General features: G+C 40.6%; 1 protein-coding gene across 1 annotated transcript in view; it reads right to left on the bottom strand.

Annotated features, from left to right (window-relative positions):
* The window catches only part of LOC106581158 (leucine-rich repeat and fibronectin type III domain-containing protein 1), a 146,802-nt gene that overhangs the window by 21,970 nt on the left and 101,868 nt on the right, over positions 1-22,964 (bottom strand). The window contains exon 3 of the mRNA XM_014163026.3: positions 22,689-22,815. The gene's annotated coding sequence lies outside the window, so the exon portion shown is untranslated. The remainder of the gene's footprint in view (positions 1-22,688; positions 22,816-22,964) is intronic.

Raw genomic sequence — 22,964 nt, 5'->3', positions numbered from 1 at the left:
TTGGGGATTGTGGGAAATTGTTCTTTGTACTGCCGTGTGAGCCTACAAGGCTGTTTGTCGTCCGTTCATCGTTTTCCTGTTTTGTTTCGTGTTAAATAAAATGAGCATTCACATACCCGCTGCGCCTTGGTCCATCCATTACAACGACCGTGACATTTTCCCATGATGTCAAGCAAAGAGGCACTGAGTTTGAAGGTAGGCCTTGAAATACATCCACAGGTACACCTCCAATTGACTCAAATTATGTCAATTAGCCTATCAGAAGTTTCTAAAGCCATGACATAATTTTCTGGAATTTTCCAAGCTGTTTAAAGGCACAGTCAACTTAGTGTATGTAAACTTCTGACCCACTGGAATTGTGATACAGTGCATTATAAGTGACATAATCTGTCTGTAAACAATTGTTGGAAAAATTACTTGTGTCATGCACAAAGTAGATGTCCTAACCGACTTGCCAAAACTATAGTTTGTTAACAAGAAATTTGTGGAGTGGTTGAAAAACGAGTTTTAACTCAAACCTAAGTGTATGTAAACTTCCGACTTCAACTGTATATATATATTTTTTGTTTTTGTTTATAGCTATATATAATATGAATCGGTGTGAGGGTGATGGATATGCATTTGGCAGTTGATCTGCTTTGTTCCGTTGGTGGCACTGTGTGCTATTTTCAAAGAATGGGTCCCGGTCTCTCCGGGGCTATGGGTTTCAGGGGTCGGGGGTGGTCTGCCAGGCATTGGGATGACAACCCAACTCGGGATGAGGAGGGCTTTTAGCGGGTGGAATAGTTGGGACTAATTGGAGGTTTACTTAGTAGCAATGCAAATATCATGGCTCAGCTATATATGTTAGTTTTTAATGGTACGTTTACAAACATATATTTTGATAAATAGAATTGAAACGTGTTTCTCATTATGGTAATTGGTGAAATAAGTATAGCCAGTTATAATTGTAATGGCTTAGCAGATAATAAGACAAGACGGTCAGTATTTATCTGGCTAAAAGAGAAGGAATATAATATCTACTGTTTACAGGAAACTCATTCATCTATTTTAGATGAAGTTTTGTGGAAAAAGGACTGGGGGGCTAAATATATTTCTCCAATGGGCCAAGAAATTCAAAAGGTGTGATGATATTAATTAACAGTAATTTTGATTCAATTGCGCAAATTGTCCAAACAGATCATCAAGGTAGATGGATTATTTTAAATATGTTATTGGACAATAAACAGATATGGCTTATAAACCTATACGGTCCAAATAATGATGATCCAAGCTTCTTTAAAAATATATATAAGAATTTATCAACTCCACAAGCAACACTAGACTCTATTATTATGGTGGGGTATTTTAATACGGTTTTAAATACCTCTATGGACCGGAAAGGAAATCACACTACGAACTATCACCCTCAGGCACTTAAGGAGATCATGGATATATTGGAATTAGTGGATATATGGAGGATTAAATACCCTGACCTAGTGAGATATACATGGCAGAGGCTTAATCAAGCTAGTCGTCTTGAATACTTTCTTATGTCATTCTCTCTGGCACCAAAAGTTTAAAAAAGTGTTGATAAGGGACAGAATGTAGTCGGATCATCACATAATTGGCATATATACTCTTACAGAATATTCACGTGGGCGAGGATATTGGAAATTTTCCGACATAACATAGGTACAGCAGATCCCCTTATTGTATGGGACACTTTTAAATGTGCCTTTAGAGGCCATGCAATTCAGCACTCCTCTATAAAACAGAAGCAATTCAGATCAAAAGAGTCCATATTAACAATGGAAATTGAAGAACTAACAGTACAGTTAGATAGCAATAAAAACTGTACCATAGAGGCACAGAATAAGTTAGAGGAAAAACAAAAAGAAATGGAGGAACTTATTCAAGAAAGATCCAGGGTAATATATTCTATAAATAAAGCGAACTGGATGGAATATGGGTTAGGGTTAGGGTTAGTTCTTTTTCAATCTTCAACATAGAAATGCTACCAAAATGTTTTTATTGAAACTTGTTACAAATGATGGAGTCACGCATGATTCACTGAATGATATTTTGAAAGAGGAAGTAAAGTACTTTAAGAATATGTTTTCGTTTCAGTCTCCTCCATCTCCACTAAACGAAGCTAATTGTATGGATTTTTTTAAAATTAATAATGTAAAATTAACATCTGTACAGAAAGACTCATGTGAAGGCCAAATTACAGAGGAGGAACTTCTTGATGCAATTAAAGCCTTTAAGGCTGGGAACTCCATGGCTAGATGGCATACCAGGGGAAGTATACCAAACTGTTTTAATATACTCAGAAGACCATTATTAGAATGTTTTAACCACTCCTATATAAATGGTAGATTATCGGACATGCAACAAGGTCTGATTTCATTATTACTGAAACAGGATCCAAGTGGTATATATACTGCTCAAAAAAATAAAGGGAACACTTAAACAACACATCCTAGATCTGAAGGAAAGAAATAATCTTATTAAATACTTTTTTCTTTACATAGTTGAATGTGCTGACAACAAAATCACACAAAAATAATCAATGGAAATCCAATTTATCAACCCATGGAGGTCTGGATTTGGAGTCACACTCAAAATTAAAGTGGAAAACCACACTACAGGTTGATCCAACTTTGATGTAATGTCCTTAAAACAAGTCAAAATGAGGCTCAGAAGTGTGTGTGGCCTCCTCGTGCCTGTATGACCTCCCTACAACGCCTGGGCATTCTCCTGATGAGGTGGCGGATGGTCTCCTGAGGGATCTCCTCCCAGACCTGGACTAAAGCATCCGCCAACTCCTGGACAGTCTGTGGTGCAACGTGGCGTTGGTGGATGGAGCGAGACATGATGTCCCAGATGTGCTCAATTGGATTCAGGTCTGGGGAACGGGCGGGCCAGTCCATAGCATCAATGCCTTCCTCTTGCAGGAACTGCTGACACACTCCAGCCACATGAGGTCTAGCATTGTCTTGCATTAGGAGAAACCCAGGGCCAACCGCACCAGCATATGGTCTCACAAGGGGTCTGAGGATCTCATCTCGGTACCTAATGGCAGTCAGGCTACTTCTGGCGAGCACATGGAGGGCTGTGCGGCCCTCCAAAGAAATGCCACCCCACACCATGACTGACCCACCGCCAAACCGGTCATGCTGGAGGATGTTGCAGGCAGCAGAACGTTCTCCACGGCGTCTCCAGACTCTGTCACGTCTGTCACGTGCTCAGTGTGAACCTGCTTTAATCTGTGAAGAGCACAGGGCGCCAGTGGCGAATTTGCCAATCTTGGTGTTTTCTGGCAAATGCCAAACGTCCTGCACGGTGTTGGGCTGTAAGCACAACCCCCACCTGTGGATGTCGGGCCCTCATACCACCCTCATGGAGTCTGTTTCTGACCGTTTGAGCAGACACATACACATTTGTGGCCTGCTGGAGGTCATTTTGCAGGGCTCTGGCAGTGCTTCTCCTGCTCCTCCTTGCACAAAGGCGGAGGTAGCGGTCCCGCTGCTGGGTTGTTGCCCTCCTACGGCCTCCTCCACGTTTCCTGATGTACTGGCCTGTCTCCTGGTAGCACCTCCATGCTCTGGACACTACGCTGACAGACACAGCAAACCTTCTTGCCACAGCTCGCATTGATGTGCCATCCTGGATGAGCTGCACTACCTGAGCAACTTGTGTGGGTTGTAGACTCCGTCTCATGCTACCACTAGAGTGAAAGCACCGCCAGCATTCAAAAGTGACCAAAACATCAGCCAGGAAGCATAGGAACTGAGAAGTGGTCTGTGGTCCCCACCTGCAGAACACCTCCTTTATTGGGGGTGTCTTGCTAATTGCCTATAATTTCCACCTGTTGTCTATTCCATTTGCACAACAGCATGTGAAATGTATTGTCAATCAGTGTTGCTTCCTAAGTGGACAGTTTGATTTCACAGAAGTGTGATTGACTTGGAGTTACATTGTGTTGTTTAAGTGTTCCCTTTATTTTTTTGAGCAGTGTATAAAGATCCAGTCCATTTAAAAAAATTGGAGGCCTCTTACACTTCAGTGTTGTGATGCAAAAATTCGAACAATGCTTGGTGCATAGAAGTAAAAAAGTATTGTCAGATATTATTCATCCTAATCAGACAGTTTTTTTTTAGATGGACAATACATTGGAGATAATATAAGACAAGTACTGGAAACAATAGAATACTATGAAATATCGGGGACACCAGGCCTGGTTTTCATAGCTAATTTTGAAAATGCTTTTGATAAATTACGACTGGAGTTTATATATAAATACCTAGAATATTTCAATTTTGGAGAATCTCTTATAAAATGGGTTAAAGTTATGTATAGTAACCCTCGGGTTAAAATAGTAAATAATGGCTACATCTCAGAAAGTTTTAAACTGTCAAGAGGAGTAATACAAGGTTGTCCACTATCGGCATATCTAATTATTATTGCCAATGAAATGTTAGCTGTTCAAATTAGATCCAACAATAATATTAAGGGATTAGAAATCCATGGCTTAAAAACAAAGGTGTACGCTGATGATTCATGTTTACTTTTAAAACCACAATCAAAATCCCTCCACAGCATCATAGAGGATCTAGATACTTTTGCTAACCTCTCTAGATTAAAACCAAATTATGATTATATTACGTATTGGATCACAAAAAAATTCAACTTTTACATTACTGTGTAGTTTATCAATAAAATGGTCTGATGAGGATATGGACATACTCGGTATACAAATCCTGAAAGAAAGAAATGATCTCACTCCAATACATTTTTATAGAAAGTTAGCAAAAATAGATAAGCTCTTGCTACCATGGAAAGGAAAATACCTGTCTATTTGTGGAAAAATCACCCTGATTAACTCTTTAGTCATATCACAGTTTACCTATTTGCTTATGGTTTTGCCTACATATAGTGACCTGCTTTTTAAATTAGATGAACAAAAAATATTCAATTTTATTTGGAATGGCAAGCCAGACAAAATTAAAAGGGCCTATTTATATAATGAATATGAACTCAGAGAACAGAAATTATTAAATATTAAAGCATTCCACCTCTCACTAAAGGCATCAGTCATACAAAAGTTATACTTAAATCCGAAATGGTTCTCTAGTAAATTGATAGGAATGTCTAACTCCATGTTCAAGAATGGCCTTTTCCCCTTTATTCAGATTACAACTGCTCACTTTTGGTTGTATGAAAACGAAATAATCTCCACAATATTGTTATTTTTTTAAACAAGCCTTAGAAAGTTGGTTGCAATTTCAGTTTAATCGACCTGAAAAGACAGATCAAATAATACAACAAATATTGTGGTTAAACTCAAATATACTATTGACTAAAAATATATATTTTTCAATAAATAAAAAAATAAAAAAGTATAATTTTTGTAAATTATATAAATAGGACTGGTGGAGTTACAGTTGAAGTGGGAAGTTTACATACACTTAGGTTGGAGTCATAAAACCTCGTTTTTCAACCACTCCACAAATTTCTTGTTAACAAACTATAGTTTTGGCAAGTCAGTTAGGACATCTACTTTGTGCATGACACAAGTAATTAGACAGATTACTTCACTTATAATTAATTCACTGTATCACAATTCCAGTGGGTCAGAAGTTTACATACACTAAGTTGACTGTGCCTTTAAACAGCTTGGAAAATTCCAGAAAATTATGTCATGGCTTTAGAAGCTTCTGATAGGCTAATTGACATAATTTGAGTCAATTGGAGGTGTACCTGTGGATGTATTTCAAGGCCTACCTTCCAACTCAGTGCCTCTTCACTTGACATCATGGGAAAATCAAAAGAAATCAGCCAAGACCTCAGAAAAAAATTGTAGACCTCCAGCCGAAGAACACCATCCCAACCGTGAAGCACGGGGGTGGCAGCATCATGTTGTGGGGGTGCTTTTCTGCAGGAGGGACTGGTGCACTTCACAAAATAGATGGCATCATGAGGGGGGGAAATTATGTGGATATATTGAAGCAACATCTCAAGACATCAGTCAGGAAGTTAAAACTTGGTCGCAAAGGGGACTTCCAAATGGACATTGACCCCAAGCATAATTCCAAAGGATAACAAGGTCAAGGTATTGGAGTGATCTAGAAAAAAGAAACGCACACCTATAAAGGCGAGGTGCTGGCTAGCAGAGTAGAACACTAGAAAATAAAGGAAAGCCGCACACTCTAAGAGCTCAGATGCAAAAATTTAATAACCAACGTTTCGACAGCGAAGCTGTCTTCATCAGGGTATCATCACAAACACTGCGAGATGAGTCATTTATAGTGTCAAGAGACACACAGGTGTTTGTAATCATGGCCAATCATGGTTTGGAAGCAAACCATCCGATTTCGTCTCTGCGTTATATTGGCATCGAACATGTCACCCTCCCGAGGAGAGGGGGTGACCTTGATAATTTATTGTTAAAACGAGAGGCTGCCTGGATCTTTAATTTAAAGACCCTTGCTCCCTTCGGTGTCAACATAGACTTTGATCCGAAGCCATTCTTGTGATAATTGTGATTTTGCCATTGTAATTGTTTGTTAGATACATTTTAGACTACAAATGCTATAATCGTATGCTATCCAGTTGTTTGTCTTATTGTATGTTCTTTGTATGCCATTTTTTAAAAATATTTGAGTTAACCAATGATATTAGGCCATACTTGGCCATGATTACAAACACCTGTGTGTCTCTTGACACTATAAATGACTCATCTCGCAGTGTTTGTGATGATACCCTGATGAAGACAGCTTCGCTGTCGAAACGTTGGTTATTCAATTTTTGCATCTGAGCTCTTAGAGTGTGCGGCTTTCCTTTATTTTCCAAGGTATTGGAGTGGCCATCACAAAGCCCTGACCTCAATCCTATAGAAAAGTTGTGGGCAGAACTGAAAAAGCATGTGCGAGAAAGGAGGCCTACAAACCTGACTCAGTCACACCAGCTCTGTCAGGAGGAATGGGCCAAAATTCACCCAACTTATTGTGGGAAGCTTGTGGAATGCTACCCGAAACATTTGACCCAAGTTAAACAATTTAAATCCAATGCTACCAAATACTAATTGAGTGTATGTAAACTTCTGACCCACTGGGAATGTGATGAAAGAAATAAATCATTCTCTCATCTATTATTCTGACATTTCACATTCTTAAAATAAAGTCGTGATCCTAACTGACCCAAAGCAGAGAATTTTTACTAGGATTAAATGTCAGGAATTGTGAAAAACTGAGTTTAAATGTATTTGGCTAAGGTGTATATAAACTTCCGACTTCAACTGTATGTCAGACATGCAGCTAACACAGACAATGTCTGCTCTACCCAAAATTACAACCAACTGATTGCAGCATTACCACAAAAATGGAAGAGGCAAGTGGAAGGGGAAAAAGTAAGGAACTTGTCTGTCGGCCCTGAATTAAAGACCATAAATGGTTAAAGAAAATTGTGATAAATAAAAACATATACCAATTTCATTTAAGGACCAACAAATTGACAGCTGTGCCATATAAATTGCAAAATATTTGGAAATAGAATTTCTATGTACCTATTCCATGGCACATGGTTTATGAATTAACACGCAAAACAACAGCAGATTCAAAACTTCACATTTTTTTATTTAAATTATTATACAAAATTCTTGCAACCAATAGAATGGTATACATATGGGGGATAAAATCTTCCCAGCTCTGCAGATTTTGCTGTGAGGAGGCATAGTCATTAGATCATTTATTTTGGTATTGTCCATATGTAGCTCATTTTTGGTCACAGGTCCAGGAATGGCTGAAGAATTGCAACATTTACCTACAAGTAACGCTGTAGATAGCCATACTGGGTGATTTGAAAAATCATAGTCAATCAATCAATAATATAATAATTATTTTAGCAAAAATGTTTCTTTAATTTACAATCTGTATAAGTTATGAGAATAGAAAGGTTCAGTACTTATGTGAAGCATCACAGCACAGTTGAAAAATATATGGCAAATAGAAATCCAAAATGGATGGTGTTAAGAGATAGATAGGAGGGGTTGAATGGAGCTGAAGGGAGGGACCAATAACAACAAGATAGGCAATGTAAAATGTATATAGGCTCAGAAATTTTGTGAAATAGCACCGTTACAAATAGAAATCAAACTGGATGGACATCAGAAATAGAGGAAGGGCTAAAAACAAACAAAATATAACTATTGTAAAATAGATTGTGTCTGTAAAATGTGTATAATATGTCTAAACTGAAGGTAGAATCCAAAGTGTTATTGTTTATTAGTTTACTCCAATTGGGGAGGGGTGGTAGGGTTTGCAGGGAATAATAAAGGTATATTCTAAAAAATGTATATGTATGAATGTTTATATATACAAATATATATATATATATATATTTATTTATTTACACCAAAAATATATGGGGGATTGGACATTACATTGATGGAAGCAACAATCTTTCCGCAATATTAAAGCTGATCCACCCCTTAAAAATAGAAATAAATCCTTCAAAGAGGCAGGTTTAACTTCTGCTTAGTACTATTTGTGAGGGAGCACAGACTATTTGGAATATCTAAATGAAGACCAACATGCACTACAGAGGCCAGCCAGATGAGTACTTGTGGATAGGAGTAATCCATTAAATTACTTTGATGAAATAGCTTTTCGAGACCGCTTTTGTATGTACAAAGAAAATGCATTGGAGATAATATCTTTGATTGAGCCTAGACTTTCCTCTCTGTCTCAAAGAGGATGGCCTTTACCCAATTCTCTCCAAGTTCTGATCACTTTGAGGTTTTTGGCATCTGGAAACTTTCATTGTGAAACTGGTGATTTGTGTGGTGCCTGTGAAACAATGGTGTGTAAAATAGTTCAGTCTGCAGGGCCATTTGTGAATTGAGAAGTCATTACATCAAGTTTCCTGATGCTGCCAAGCCAACTATAAAGTGCAATTCTATGAACATGGGCATTTCCCAGGAGTGATTGGCTGTATAGATGGATGTCATGTTCCATCAAGTGTCCATCAACTCCTGATGCTCAGGAGTACAGGAACTGTAAGAACTGGTTTCCATCAATGTTCAGGGAGTATGCACTCCTAATTTAGAGTTTTCAAACATTGTTGCCCTTTGGAAAGGTGCAACTCATGATTCAACGATTTTTCTCAAATCTTCATTGTTTGCTCAGTTTCAGAGAGGACAACATAGTGGACTACTACTTGTTGACAGTGGATATGGTCAGAGTAACTTTTCAATTCACTCCATACATAAATCCCACAACAGCTGAGCAGCAAAGATCCAACCGAGCTCATATCCGTACGAGAGGGATGGTCGAGCGTGTTTGGAGTATGGAAAAATAAATTCCAGTGTTTACGCAATACACTTAGTTTCAGGCCAAGAAGATGCTGCAAGGTGATCATTGCTACAGCTGTGCTGCACAACTACCTGAAGCAGCATTGCTGTGCTGATCCTCCAATGGAAGATCAGGATCAAGCAGATGTGCCCATGGCTGAGGCAGGCAATGACCAACGAGGACTTGCACACAGAGTTGCTTTCACATTGCAGCACTTCAACTAGATGAGATGGCTTATTTTTGCTTTGATAATGTTTGTTCTGTACAAAATTCAAATAGTGTGCAGCAAAATGAGTGACTAAACCAAGGCTGGTTTCAAATGTAGTTTGTGGTGATTAAAATACTCTCACTCAGAATATCCAAGTGACAAAACATTTATTTTTTTACATATGATATTGTTCACCACGGCTGGTAAATCACAATTGTCTCATTACTGTAAATTGTTTGGATCATACCTCTCTCTTCCCACTTCATATCCAATTCAACCTGTAGAATTCTCTTCCCCCAGATATTTCATTTTATGCTCATGAAATTCTGTTTTTTCATGCATTGTCATCTTTTTTGTTCTTTTCTGAAAGGTGGTGGCATCATCTTCTCTCAGGGATGCTATAGCAGATGTGGGGGGTACACACTCACTGTGCACTGGCTCTTCCAACCTGTTCACATTCCTTTCCTCTGGAAAAAGAACACTGTTAGAAGCACAAATAAACTCATATGGTCCTTAGAATGAAAGAATAATAAAGATTGACACAGACAGGGGAATATATTTACCAAAGGAAGTAACCAATTGACTTTCTTTGGTATATGTACCATTTGTGCTCAGTTCTTTATCTGAACTGTCCAAATGGTCATTGTCTGGTATACCATCCAGAGGTTGCTGATGCTCTATTATTCCAGACAGCAAGTCCCTCAATTCAGACTTGTCTTTTTCTGGTGGTCCACCACCAGTAGTAAATCACTCTCTTCTGATCTCCGCATTCTCTTTTATTAAAGCCAGTCTAAGGTTCTTCCACAGTGTATAAAGGCAGATATCACTTATATTGAATGATGTCACAAAAATATGAATATGAGAAACATGAAATACTGATAAATTAAGATATCTCACCTGAAGTTGTTGTACTCTTCTGGTGGTTACATTTTCATTCACATTGAATTCACTGCAAATTGCAGCCCAACCACTCTTTTTCTTTTGCTCAGTAGCAGTAGTATGGTTTTTACTTTCAATAACTAGATGGTTTGACAAAATGTGTTTTAGTAGCAGTTTTTCATACTCACTAAAGTTTTTTTGAACAAATTATTTTTGCCTCGGCCATTGTTTTGTCTCAAGATTCACATCAGTAGTGTTTTCCTATTTCATTCCGGGTTTTTATGAGCATCATTAGACCAACAGCATGTGCTCATACTTAACCTAATCAGGCTTAACCCAGGTGTTCTCATTTAGGCTTACTTACCTTACTCCAGGACTCCATAGTCTCCGACTAACTAAACCAAATTTAAGCCACGTTCATGAAAGCTAGAAAAATGTCTTAGTTTAACTAGTACACATTAAGGCCTACTCTTGGCTTAATCTAAGCACCGTCTGTGAAACCGGCCCAATGTGTATGTTGTGTGGTAAGTTGTTAGTAGCCCATGTGCCTCACCCTAATAATTTGGTCCATTTTCACCAACGCGATATTGTAAACACATAACGTTAGTAGTTGTGGTGCTTGGCTTGCACGTGTAAATTCAGCACACACAACATTCTATAATAGAATTGTGTTATTTGACGTGTCAAATTAAAAGCTTATTTAACGCGTCAAATAGTGTTATATGACGTATCTTTTTTGACAAGCAAAGACCCAAATGGCGTTCAATTAGCCTCAACCTAATAATTTGGTATATTTTCACCTCTTAATTTCGCTTACTGTTCTACCTTGGTGGTGCACAAATAGCCTATAACCTGTTTTAATGAAATGTAATCATCAAATATTGTAAGAGCTTTCATTGTCTGTTTATATTCCCCCTTTATTTACCCTACGGTTCTGACTGGTACAGGGAGAACACTAAGAACGGCCCATGTTTTGAATTATGTCGCTGTACATTTCAAAAGTGCTAAACAAATAGTTATATTGACTACGTTCGTCGTCGCTGCTCATTAATATCTTAATCGAAATCTTATCCGCTTGTCGTCCACTTATGCCATAATTTGTAGTCAAATCTTCATAATGAGTTTAAAACCATGATTTTGCATTTTAATCTATTAAATGATTCCAATATACGCCTATTCATTATCAATCAAAAGTCTAATTACGACATTCATTAATTATTCAGATCATTTGTTAGTTAAATAACCTTCATAACTAGTGTATGATATCTAATTAATAAATTAGCCCCTATCAAGAGGGAACTCCTCAAGGTTGTTCTTTCAAATGTATTATCAAAACATCTGACCAATCCACACAGAATATCAAGAATGTCAATTCCCCATTGTCTTTGGGATCTTCTTATTAAAATGATCAATGCAAGCAAACAACAGTGTATTTTCAGCAATGCTAAAAGAGCGCCTCAGTTTTTCATTTTTTTCATGTCAGGACAGTAAATTATATGAAACATGCTCTGCTATCAACACATTTATATCAATTAAAATCTAATTAATGCGAATTTGAATGCAACATTGTAAATGGTCAATTATAACTGACCACGAGGAAAACAATGTCCTATCCATAGTTCAGAAAAGGCCACCTCATTGTATACACACCCACAAGGTGCTTATTTTTTTCCTATATGACTGTCAGGCGAGAGTAAATTCCAATTAGACAATGTAGGCAGTGAACTTTTAGCTGCCCCACAGTGACTCTCGTCAGGAAACTGGCATAATTATTGACAGGCTGAGTTCATTGGTGTCAATTCCATCTCCGCCACTAAGCCAAGCTCTGTGTGGTGCTACATAACCCTAGGGAGTTCTGGTCACATCGTCTCAGAGTGAGAATACCTTGGTAATTAGAGAACATTTGCATTTTATAATTATAGCCACATGCAAATGGCGAAAAGGATGCAGAGTGATGTGCCTTGTCTTTTCAATTACGAACCTCACCCAAAAACTTGTCAGGGAAACTACAATAATTGAAAAGTACTAACTAGACTCACAGCCTTTAATCATTGCAAATTCCTGAGAAGGAAGACTTTACCATCCTACTAAATTGTAGGAAGGATTAAATGGTTATTTGAACAACAAGTAATTGTCAGAGGTTTATTCTACACCTACATTGACGTTTTGCTAGTCTTTTTCCTGAGATCCAAGGAAATCAAAATGGCTTTCCTCCACAGTGAATTTGAACAGGCTGTGAATTTGAAGAGTAAATGTGTGTGAGCCTTGATTGAGTCTTGAGACAAATGATGTGCTTGATTTATATTGAATAATTAGTTTTCTATTGTTTAAGGAACACAAGTGTTCCCATCCTCAACAAACAAATAATGCCACTTGGCTGCCAACAGTCACTGAATACAGTAAGTGCTCTGTACAGAATCCCTGCTCTGAAGTAATATCAAACAAATTGTACCCTGATACATCCTTCTCCACAAAGCCCGGATTAGGTCCATGAAATTCTTCATTAGGATGGTTTGGAAAACGGAAACGACAAACTATGCATAATGGAATTACTGGATGTGGTGTTTTTGAAGCCAAACTGAATTAAGTGTAAATTGTAACCACAGAGCCAAAAAGCCGCCTCCTGTCAGTTCCCTTATTTAGTATAATAATCAGGACAATCCTCTTATTTCAGATGGCCACTTGCCAATTTTAAGTAAGCTGTGAAAAGTTGTGCATAGCTCTGTGCTGAGAATAAGAAATAAAGGCATTTTAACATTTCACAGTTAATGCTAAGAGAGCAAATTAATCTAAACTTATTTTTTTTATGTTTCTTGTTAAATTAATTCATAGGGGTCAGCCATAAGGGCAGTATATTTAAGCAATAAGGCACTGGGGTGTGTGGTAAAGGGCTGTTCTTACACACGACGCAACACAGAGTGCCTGGATACAGCCCTTAGCCGTGGTATATTGGCTATATACCACAAACCCCTAAGGTATTGCTATTAAAAACAGGTTACCAACAGTATCAGAGCAGTAAAAATACATGTTCTGTCATACCACGGCTGTCAGCCAATCAGCATTTAGGGCTCGAACCACCCAGTAAGCAAGTAAATTACTGTATGTATTTGTATAACCTGATACCAGATAAATTCCTGCAACACGTGTCCTCTAGGCTAGTTCCTGTTATCCGTTATCCTATCATACAGCTTTAGGAGAGTGGGCAGCTGTACAAAAACTCCCGGTTTCTTTATTCAAGGACAGTATTGTGTTCTCTACTGCTTTTGTCCGCCTGGTATATGCTAACAAAATTGTTCACATGTATGTCAGGGACAATAGAACAGTATGAATACAAACTGAAACTTTAATCTATGCTTTCAAATTGCTAACATTTTCCAAGCTGAATAGATCAAGTACAGGAGTTGTCATAATTGTTGAAGAAATCCACCAAAAATAATACTATTTTCCTGACTGTCCTTAACTTTCCCAGAAGTAGGAGTGTGGATGATTATTTGATTGTCTAGACCGTTTTTAAAGTTCACAAAGTCACCAGGCGATGATAGATGTAACATAGCACATTTAATTGATGCTGCTTAATTATCCCATTGAGATTGATCAGAAATGGATGCACTTCTATTGTGAAATACTTATTTTTTATAGGCATTTGGATAAGAAACATTAAAATGAGATGGAATAGTGCAAACATGATAAAGGGCTAAAAACTATGCAATTTCAAGACTATTACCACTTTGTTTATTCTGAAAGCATTTTTTCACCTGAAATACCATTGCCATCCAAATTATGAAGTGGAGATATTTAGACTGCAAGTAGAAAAACAAATTCTACTCCACTTGAATTCTGAAGATCCCTGATGTAATAAAACACTCTTGTGCACGGTTTATTCTATCAATGTAAATAGTCAGATAAAAAAAGGGACTGTAGAAAAAGAATACTGATAGTGACCTCCTCTGTTTGTTGAAGATAGTAGAGGATTGATTGATTCATGATGATTAAAAGTAGTAGTCTGCTCCTGCCGGAGACAAAGAAGGAGATAGTAGAGGTTGGGATATGGAGGTGGATATCAATCCCAGAGGCCAGTGGAGCTGTCTAGTCTGTGCTGAGTAGTATTCAGTCAATGTTCCATGTGTCCACCGGTTGTTGTTGCATTAATGAATCGTCCCTTCGGCTGTGAACCACCAGGAACAGTCGGTCACTGACTGCATCACCATTTTTCTTTAGTTACCGTGGAAATGAGCTGCTTGCAGTCTTAAAGCAATGCCTTAGGGAGGTAAACACAACTTAAATTGCTCAGACATCTGACCTTTCTAGCCCACTTCTAATAGCACTATTATTTGAATGTAACAAATCCACAAATTGGACTGAGAAAATAAAACCGCCAGAGGACACTGAGCTAGTGAGGTTGGAGGGTGGTATAGGTGGTGGTGGGGGGCGGTATAGGTGGTGGTGGGGGGCGGTATAGGTGGTGGTGGGGGGCGGTATAGGTGGTGGTGGGGGTATAGGTGGTGGTGGGGGGCGGTATAGGTGGTGGTGGGGGGCGGTATAATTGGTGGTGGGGGGCGGTATAGGTGGTGGTGGGGGGTAGTGGGGGGGGAGGAGGGTAGTGGGGGTGGTGGGGGGTGGTGGTGGTGGGGGGCGGTATAGGTGGTGGTGGGGGGCGGTATGGGTGGTATGGGTAGTGGGGGGTGGTGGGGGGGGCGGTATAGGTGGTGGTGGTGGGGGCGGTATAGGTGGTGGTGGGGGGGTATAGGTGGTGGTGGATGGCGGTATAGGTGGGGGTGGTATTGGTGGGGGGCGGTATAGGTGGTATTGGTGGGGGGCGGTATAGGTGGTATTGGTGGGGGGCGGTATAGGTGATGGTGGGGGTGGTATAGGTGGTGGTGGGGGGTGGTATGGGGGGGTGGAGGGTAGTGGGGGGTGGTGGTGGAGGGCAGTATAGGTGGTGGTGGGGGTGGTATAGGTGGTGGTGGGGGGTGGTATGGCGGGGTGGAGGGTAGTGGGGGGTGGTGGAGGGCAGTATAGGTGGTGGTGGGGGGCGGTATAGTTGGTGGTGGTGGGGGGCGGTATAGGTGGTGGTGGGGGGTGGTATAGGTGGTGGTGGTATAGGTGGTGGTGGGGGGGTATAGGTGGTGGTGGATGGCGGTATAGGTGGGGGTGGTATAGGTGGGGGGTGGTATAGGTGGGGGGTGGTATTGGTGGGGGGTGGGGGGTGGTATTGGTGTGGGGGTTGGTATTGGTGGGGGGTGGGGGGTGGTATTGGTGGGGGGCGGTATAGGTGGTGGTGGGGGTGGTATAGGTGGTGGTGGGGGGTGGTATGGGGGGGGTGGAGGGTAGTGGGGGGTGGTGGAGGGCAGTATAGGTGGTGGTGGGGGGCGGTATAGTTGGTGGTGGTGGGGGGCGGTATAGGTGGTGGTGGGGGGTGGTATAGGTGGGGGCGTTATAGGTGGTGGTGGTATAGGTGGTGGTGGGGGGGTATAGGTGGTGGTGGATGGCGGTATAGGTGGGGGTGGTATAGGTGGGGGTGGTATAGGTGGGGGGTGGTATTGGTGGGGGGTGGGGGGTGGTATTGGTGTGGGGGGTGGTATTGGTGGGGGGTGGGGGGTGGTATTGGTGGGGGGCGGTATAGGTGGTGGTGGGGGGCGGTATAGGTGGTTGTGGGGGGCGGTATAGGTGGTGGTGGGGGGCGGTATAGGTGGTGGTGGAGGGTAGTGGGGGGTGGTGGTGGAGGGTAGTGGGGGGTGGTGGTGGAGGGCAGTATAGGTGGTGGTGGGGGGGCGGTATAGGTGGTGGTGGGGGGGCGGTATAGGTGGTGGTGGGGGGGCGGTATAGGTGGTGGTGGGGGGGCGGTATAGGTGGTGGTGGGGGGCGGTATAGGTGGTGGTGGTGGATTGGAGAGTAGAGGGTAAATGTAAGGAACATGAGTTTGATGCAGGGAACATATGACCATTAGGTAAACATACAGTATATGTCCCTTATATGAGGAAAAGGGGGGATGAGTAAAAGAGATACCTGAGGGAGCGACAGGGGACTTTGGCCCTGCTGCTACAAATAGCTTTTACACAACATCTCTGGAGGGGGTGTGGGGTATCTGAAATTACTTCTCATTTTCTGTTACTGGTTAATTAATAATTTGGAGACATGAAATCGAGATTTAAAGGATTATGGTCCACAAGCTAATATTGGTGCTGATTTAATAGTGTGACTATTAAGTTTCAGTAATTTCAGCGTCATGAACAATGACTCTTGGTTATGATGTATGGTCTGAGAGAGCTACGCTATGGCATATTAAAACCTGTTGGGGCTCGGGGGCAGTATTGAGACATTTTGAAAAAAATATGTGCCCATTTTTAACTGCCTCCTACACCAACTCAGAAGCTAGGATATGCATATTATTAACACATTCGGATAGAAAACACTCTGAATTTTCTAAAACAGTTTGAATGGTGTCTGTAAGTATAACAAAACTCATATTGCAGGCAAAAACCTGTGAAAAATAGATTTTAAAAAAATGTGAATTTTGTGACTGTACTATTTAGTGTCATTGTTTTATAGATACCATAGTGAGAAAGGATTCATTTCGCAACACCTACGGCTTCCACTAGATGTCAACGATGTTTATAAAGTTGTTTGAAGCGTCTATGATAAACAGAGAGCAAATTAGAATCCAAGGAAGTTGACATGTCATCACTTCATTTTTTTGCGCCTGCGCATAAATCTGAGAAGCGTGAGTTTGTCATCATTGTTTATCTAGACATAGGATAGGTTGTGTGAAAATATTACTGATGTTTAACGTTAAAAATGGACCAAAAGATTAATGCTAAACAACATTTGACATGTTTGAACGAACGTAAATAGATTATTTACTAGGTTTTTTTTAGCTTTTCGGCGTGATTTTACACTCCCCCCACCACGTTTTGTGGGAGCATAATGAACGCTAAGTACTTGGTGTTATTTGGACATAAATTATGAACTTTGTCAAAAGAAACCACATTTGTTCCGGACCTGGGATGCCTTCCGGACCTGGGATGCCTGCCTTCTGATGGAGATAATCAAAGGTAAGGGGATATTTACAATGTTATTATCGATATTAGATGATGCTAACTGTATAGCATAGCTTATTGTTCTTAGCATAGCACCCCGTTTATTGCAAAATGTGATTTCCCAGTAAAGTTATTTTGAGATCTGGCCATTCGGTAGCAATTACGAGATGATAATATATTATTCTTTGAATGACAATATTATAATTTACCAATGTTTTCGAATAGTAATTTTGTTATGTTCACCGGAAGCATTTCAGAGAAGAAAAAAATCTGAATTTCACGCTACTGTAAAATGCTGTTTTTGGATATAAATATGAACTTCATGGAACAAAAAATGCATGTATTGTATAACATAATGTCCTAGGAGTGTCATCTGATGGAGATTGACAAAGGTTAGTGCATAATTCTAGCTGGTTTCTGCTTTTGGTGACGCCTGACCTTGAATTGAAAATGGATGATTGTACTTTTGTGGCTATGTACTGTCCTAACATAATCTAACTTTATGCTTTTGCCGTAAAGCCTCTTTGAAAATCGAACAATGTGGTTAGATTAAGGAGATGTTTATCTTTTAAATTGTGTAAAATAGTTGATTGTTTGAGAAATTGAAATTATTAGATTTTTGATGTTTTGAATTTCCAGCCTTGTTAGCAATCCCGACTCGGGGTTCATTGCTAACCTGTAGCCCCAACAGGTTTTAAAGAAATAGTTATGCTTAAGGTCTAATATTTCTATTTTAAATGGCTTCTTGGGTAATATGCCTGCAATAAGTGCATTCCCTTTAAGCTCTGTTGTGGTAATACTGGTAAGACAACCACATTTAGATTTAGAGTACCGTAATTTCCGGACTATTAAGCGCACCTGAATATAAGCCACACCCACTGAATACATATATATTATTTTTTTTAACATAAATAAGCCGCACATGTCTATAAGCCGCAGGTGCCTACCGGTACATTGAAACAAATGAACTTTACACAGGCTTTAACGAAACACGGCTTGTAACAAAAATAAATAGGCTTTAACGAAACACGGCTTGTAACAAAAAATAAAAAATTAGCAGTAAACAGTAGCGTACCAAGAAAGTCATTGGTCACTATCTTCCTCCTCCTGTGCACTAAAACCACTGAAGTCATCTCCTTCGGTGTCGGAGTTGAATAGCCTCAGAATTGCTTCATCCGATATTGGATCGTTTTCATTGTTGCTCTCGTCACTTTCATCCGGAGGCAAATCCCCCGCTGAGCCCTCTTCAACACGCAGCAGTCCAGCCTTTGGAAACCCGTTGATGATAGTGGATTTTTTTGACAATGCTCCACGCTGTCAGGACCCACAAATTTGAAAGCGGGAAAAATCCATATATTAGCCGCGTCATTGTTTAAGCCGCGAAGTTCAAAGCGTGTGAAAAAAGTTGCGGCTTATAGTCCGGAATTTACGGTAACAGAAAATATTGCTTCTGATGCACCTAAAGTTTATAATCAGTGAAAACAAGTCAATACAAATGTAAGCCTTTAACTTGAGTTCTGGCCAAAGATGTTGCTGCAGCACTGTTTTATGTTCACAACGTTCAGACTGCACATTCATTATTTTGCATGGGACAGATTTACAGACTCTGTCTAATAAACCCTGAATTAAACTCTAATTTCTTTGGTTTCAAATCTCCCACCCTGTGTTTATGCAATTTACCACCCTGCACCAGGCTTAATCTTTAACAGCAAAGCAACCTGCTCAGTGCCATTATTACACTTTAATACAGCCCTGCTCCTGCAACTCATCCAGAAAGCTAAAGCCAGGCGAGCTCATTGTGCTGCCAGGGCCACTTATATCAGGCCTGCTTCATGTGCCTCTCCTCCTCCTTACTCCCCCCTACCCATGAGCCAATGCAAATTACAGTAACAGCTTGGACGTGACTTTAATCTCAAGTGGTGCGAGCTCTGCTCCATGGCCAGGCATGAAGGCAGATGAAGGCTGGGAGGAGTGCTGCCAGGCGTCTTTGAGGACACTTTGTCTGTCTCCCATATGGTAGAGCAGACAATGGAAGGAGAGGAGGCTCACAACCTGTTGCTCATCTGCCTGCAGTCTCATGGTGCTCTCCCACTCCTTCTAAGTGCTTCATAAAATGAGAGCAGTAGGCTGGGCTCCTCCTTCCATGGTCTTGTTTACTCCGTTGCACAGATGGACACCAATACTGCCTGGATGAGATATTGGCCCTCTCACTGATCATAGCACCAATACACTGAACAGGCCATTCAACATTTTTTAGAAGTAATAGCTGCTTTTCAATAGTGAGAGTGAGGATAGTGAAATACATTCTTATGCACAGCTGGCATACCACAGGTGCCATTAACTTGACTGAGGAACACATAACAAATCTTGTTGGGAAAGCAACCTCTGTTGACGGATACACTGAAACTGAAAGGGAATTGATGCATAAATGCATTTTGGTTGTCTTTTTCATCTAATACATCAATGCAATAAGGCAATGTTTCACCACAGTTCCTTGATAGTAGTGCAAAGTTCTGGTTATATTAGCCAGTTGACTCTTTTATACCACTGAAACGATATCCATTAGATCTAAAAACATTATTCATAATAATTTACATGAATATTCATGCATGTAGTATGATGAAACTTTGAAAGTAAATATTTAAAATCTGTCCCACAGAGTGGTGGAGTTCTATTACTGTGGTTGCTGTTCGATAGAACAACGAGGTCACAGAGATATCTATTAGAACTGACTATTACATGTTTCCATATCTTTGATCAGGGACTTCAGAAGAGAACGGTCTCTGTTCATGTTGATGTCTGATGGGAAGAATGAGTTACAGAAACCTCAGAGGACTAGGACGAAGACAACAACCACACAATAAACAATAAACGAACAGTCAACAATGCATCTGAAAAAGCCAACGGACATCTAAATGAGTGAGTGGTGGATCAGATTAGGCTGCTTCAGTGAGTCCATTACATTGTGCATGTGTTCACCAGCGGAGAGTGCATCTGTGCACATGACCAGATATTAAGCAGTTGTGACTGAGTAAGAGGAAACAGCAAGAGGTCAAACATATAACCCGCTGAGCTCCCCGTGTCACTGCCACACAGCCATTGTGTCTGGTTTGGTGTTATGATTTGAGGTTACCTGAAAGCTTGACTAAGATAGATGCATATTTTATCCAATAAAAAAAAGTTATGTCTCATCACTTCACTACTAGGAATGTTCACCAAATGACTCAGATGCTGAGATTCAGTGTGATACGGCTGGTCATATGGTTTAATTTGGTGGATGATTAGTGGACAAATAACAGGGATTGAGCCTAGCAGAGAAAGTGGATGCGTCCCAAATGGCAGAATATTCCCTATATAGTGCATACCTTTGACTAGAGCCCTAAGGGCCCTGGTCAAAAGAAGTGCACTGTAAATGGATTATGGTGCAATTTGTGATTCAGAGAGTGTCTTGGCATCATGGCAGAACTGAACACCCCTGAGTACGCCTTGAGCCTCCCCTCTACAGCTTATTACTCTGCCTCGCTCAGCCTCCCATACTTGGTATTCCAGGAACCAGAGAGGGAAAGGTTCAGATTACTTTGAGGGGAGAGATCTGACCACACATGAGATGGGAGGAGGAAAAGGAGGAGAGCGCTGGGTAATGTAATGTCGCTGAGTCTTTTCCTTTCTTCTTCATTTGGATTGGGAATGTTTGAGGGGTGATACCGCAACTTAACCTCCGTCTTAGTCCTGCTTTGCTCGGATTCTTGAGTAAACACTCATATTTACTACCTGTTTACAGAGCACTTTGTCGGCTCAGATGAATGTGAATAGAGATGAACTAGGAGTAGTCCTCTACTTGTTATGCATGTTGGTATCACCTGCATCAACCCTGACAACTATTCAACCGCAGACAAAAGAACAGCTGGATCAAAGATGTTAAACGAATATGAATTGACCAGAATGGCTTCATACAGACATTCAATAAATGTTTTTATTTTTTATTTTTTTAGATTGAAGGGTATTTCAGTAAAATATACATATCTTGACACTGCCTAATTAAACATGGAAGCATTATTTTTTATGACACCAACCCATCAGAAATTCTTATGGTGCAAGGAAATATGCAGAGGCATCCATAAAGCATGACTATTGCAGACATTGCTTGTTATCAGAAGAGGTGTGTGTGTGTGTGTGTGTGTGTGTGTGTGTGTGTGTGTGTGTGTGTGTGTGTGTGTGTGTGTGTGTGTGTGTGTGTGTGTGTGTGTGTGTGTGTGTGTGTGTGTGTGGCGGGATGGGTGGATGTGCAGGGCGGGGTGTGTGCACTAAGCTCAGCTCAGTAACACAAGCTGGCTAATTAGCATTGCCCTCTCATTCCCTTTTAAGCAGGGGAGGACAAGTGGGAGACACCATATTTCTTTGTTAGAAGCATTGTGCGTCCCCTCTGACCACAGAAACCACAGGAGTTCTGACCACAAGGGGTCACAGAGTAGACAGCATAATCCACCATCCCCACCAGCCCCCTGTGGGAATGGCCACCAGCTAGCTCTCCCTTCCCTTACAAAACCAATGCCCTCAGCTCAGAAAACACTACTGGCATCACATAGACCTACTGGATCATCATTTACTTTAAGCAATAGTTACTGTGAAGTGATATTTTCAGGCTACATGTCTGCTTGTCCCGACTCCAGTCAGAAAACAGATGTTATGGGAGAAACAGGTACGTATTGCACAGCTCTTTGAAGCACACTCTGATCTCTGGCTGGTTGCACTCTGAAGACACAGCAGAGATGATTAAACTGGATCCTCTGGTGTACTACGGCTTTAATTAATAGACTCACATTACATATTATTTAGACAGTGATTAACTGCCTTTACATCTCTCCTTTATGTGGGGTTTATTAGCGAAAAGAAAGCCCTGGTCTGTTTTGGGCTTCGTCAAAGTAGAAGAACAGGTCATTTGAATAATTGGTCATGCACCGGTGGCCTTGATGATGGAACAGTTTGTTGTTGTTGTTGTTGTTGTGGTGTTTTTTTTGTAGCTGGAACAGCTGGTTCCCAACTACCAGTGATCTCCATAATCCTGCCTCTGAAGGTATGTGATGATGCACTCCCTCCCTAACGAGAGAGATCGCTTCCGCACTATGAAAAGTTGCCCCGGGTAGGGGAACAACAGACTGCAACTGCTTAAGTCAATTCGCAGTGGTAAACAAGGTGTGGGGAGGGTTGAAAACAACCTAGGCTACTCACCAGATATCAAGCTCTGGTCTCCATGGCAGATATCACATGGGTATAGGCATCCCGTCCCTCTGGCAGTCAGTCACAGCTCTGGGAGTAGGACGACGCCCACTGGCATTAGAGAGAAACACCTAGAGGCCTGGAAACACAAGATAACATCTCTGGTTAAAACAGTGTAACTGAGGCTAAACTAAGTTGATGCTCAAAGCTATGGGAACTTTCCCTGGTTGATTGAACACATTGTTTGAGGTTGGTCATCTGGCCACTCAATATTCTTAGAAAAGAAGA

The sequence above is a fragment of the Salmo salar genome, chromosome 20, assembly GCF_965601325.2.
Source record: "Salmo salar chromosome 20, fSalSal1, whole genome shotgun sequence".
NCBI classification, from domain to species: domain Eukaryota; kingdom Metazoa; phylum Chordata; class Actinopteri; order Salmoniformes; family Salmonidae; genus Salmo; species Salmo salar.
This window is presented reverse-complemented; position numbering and strand designations above follow the sequence as displayed.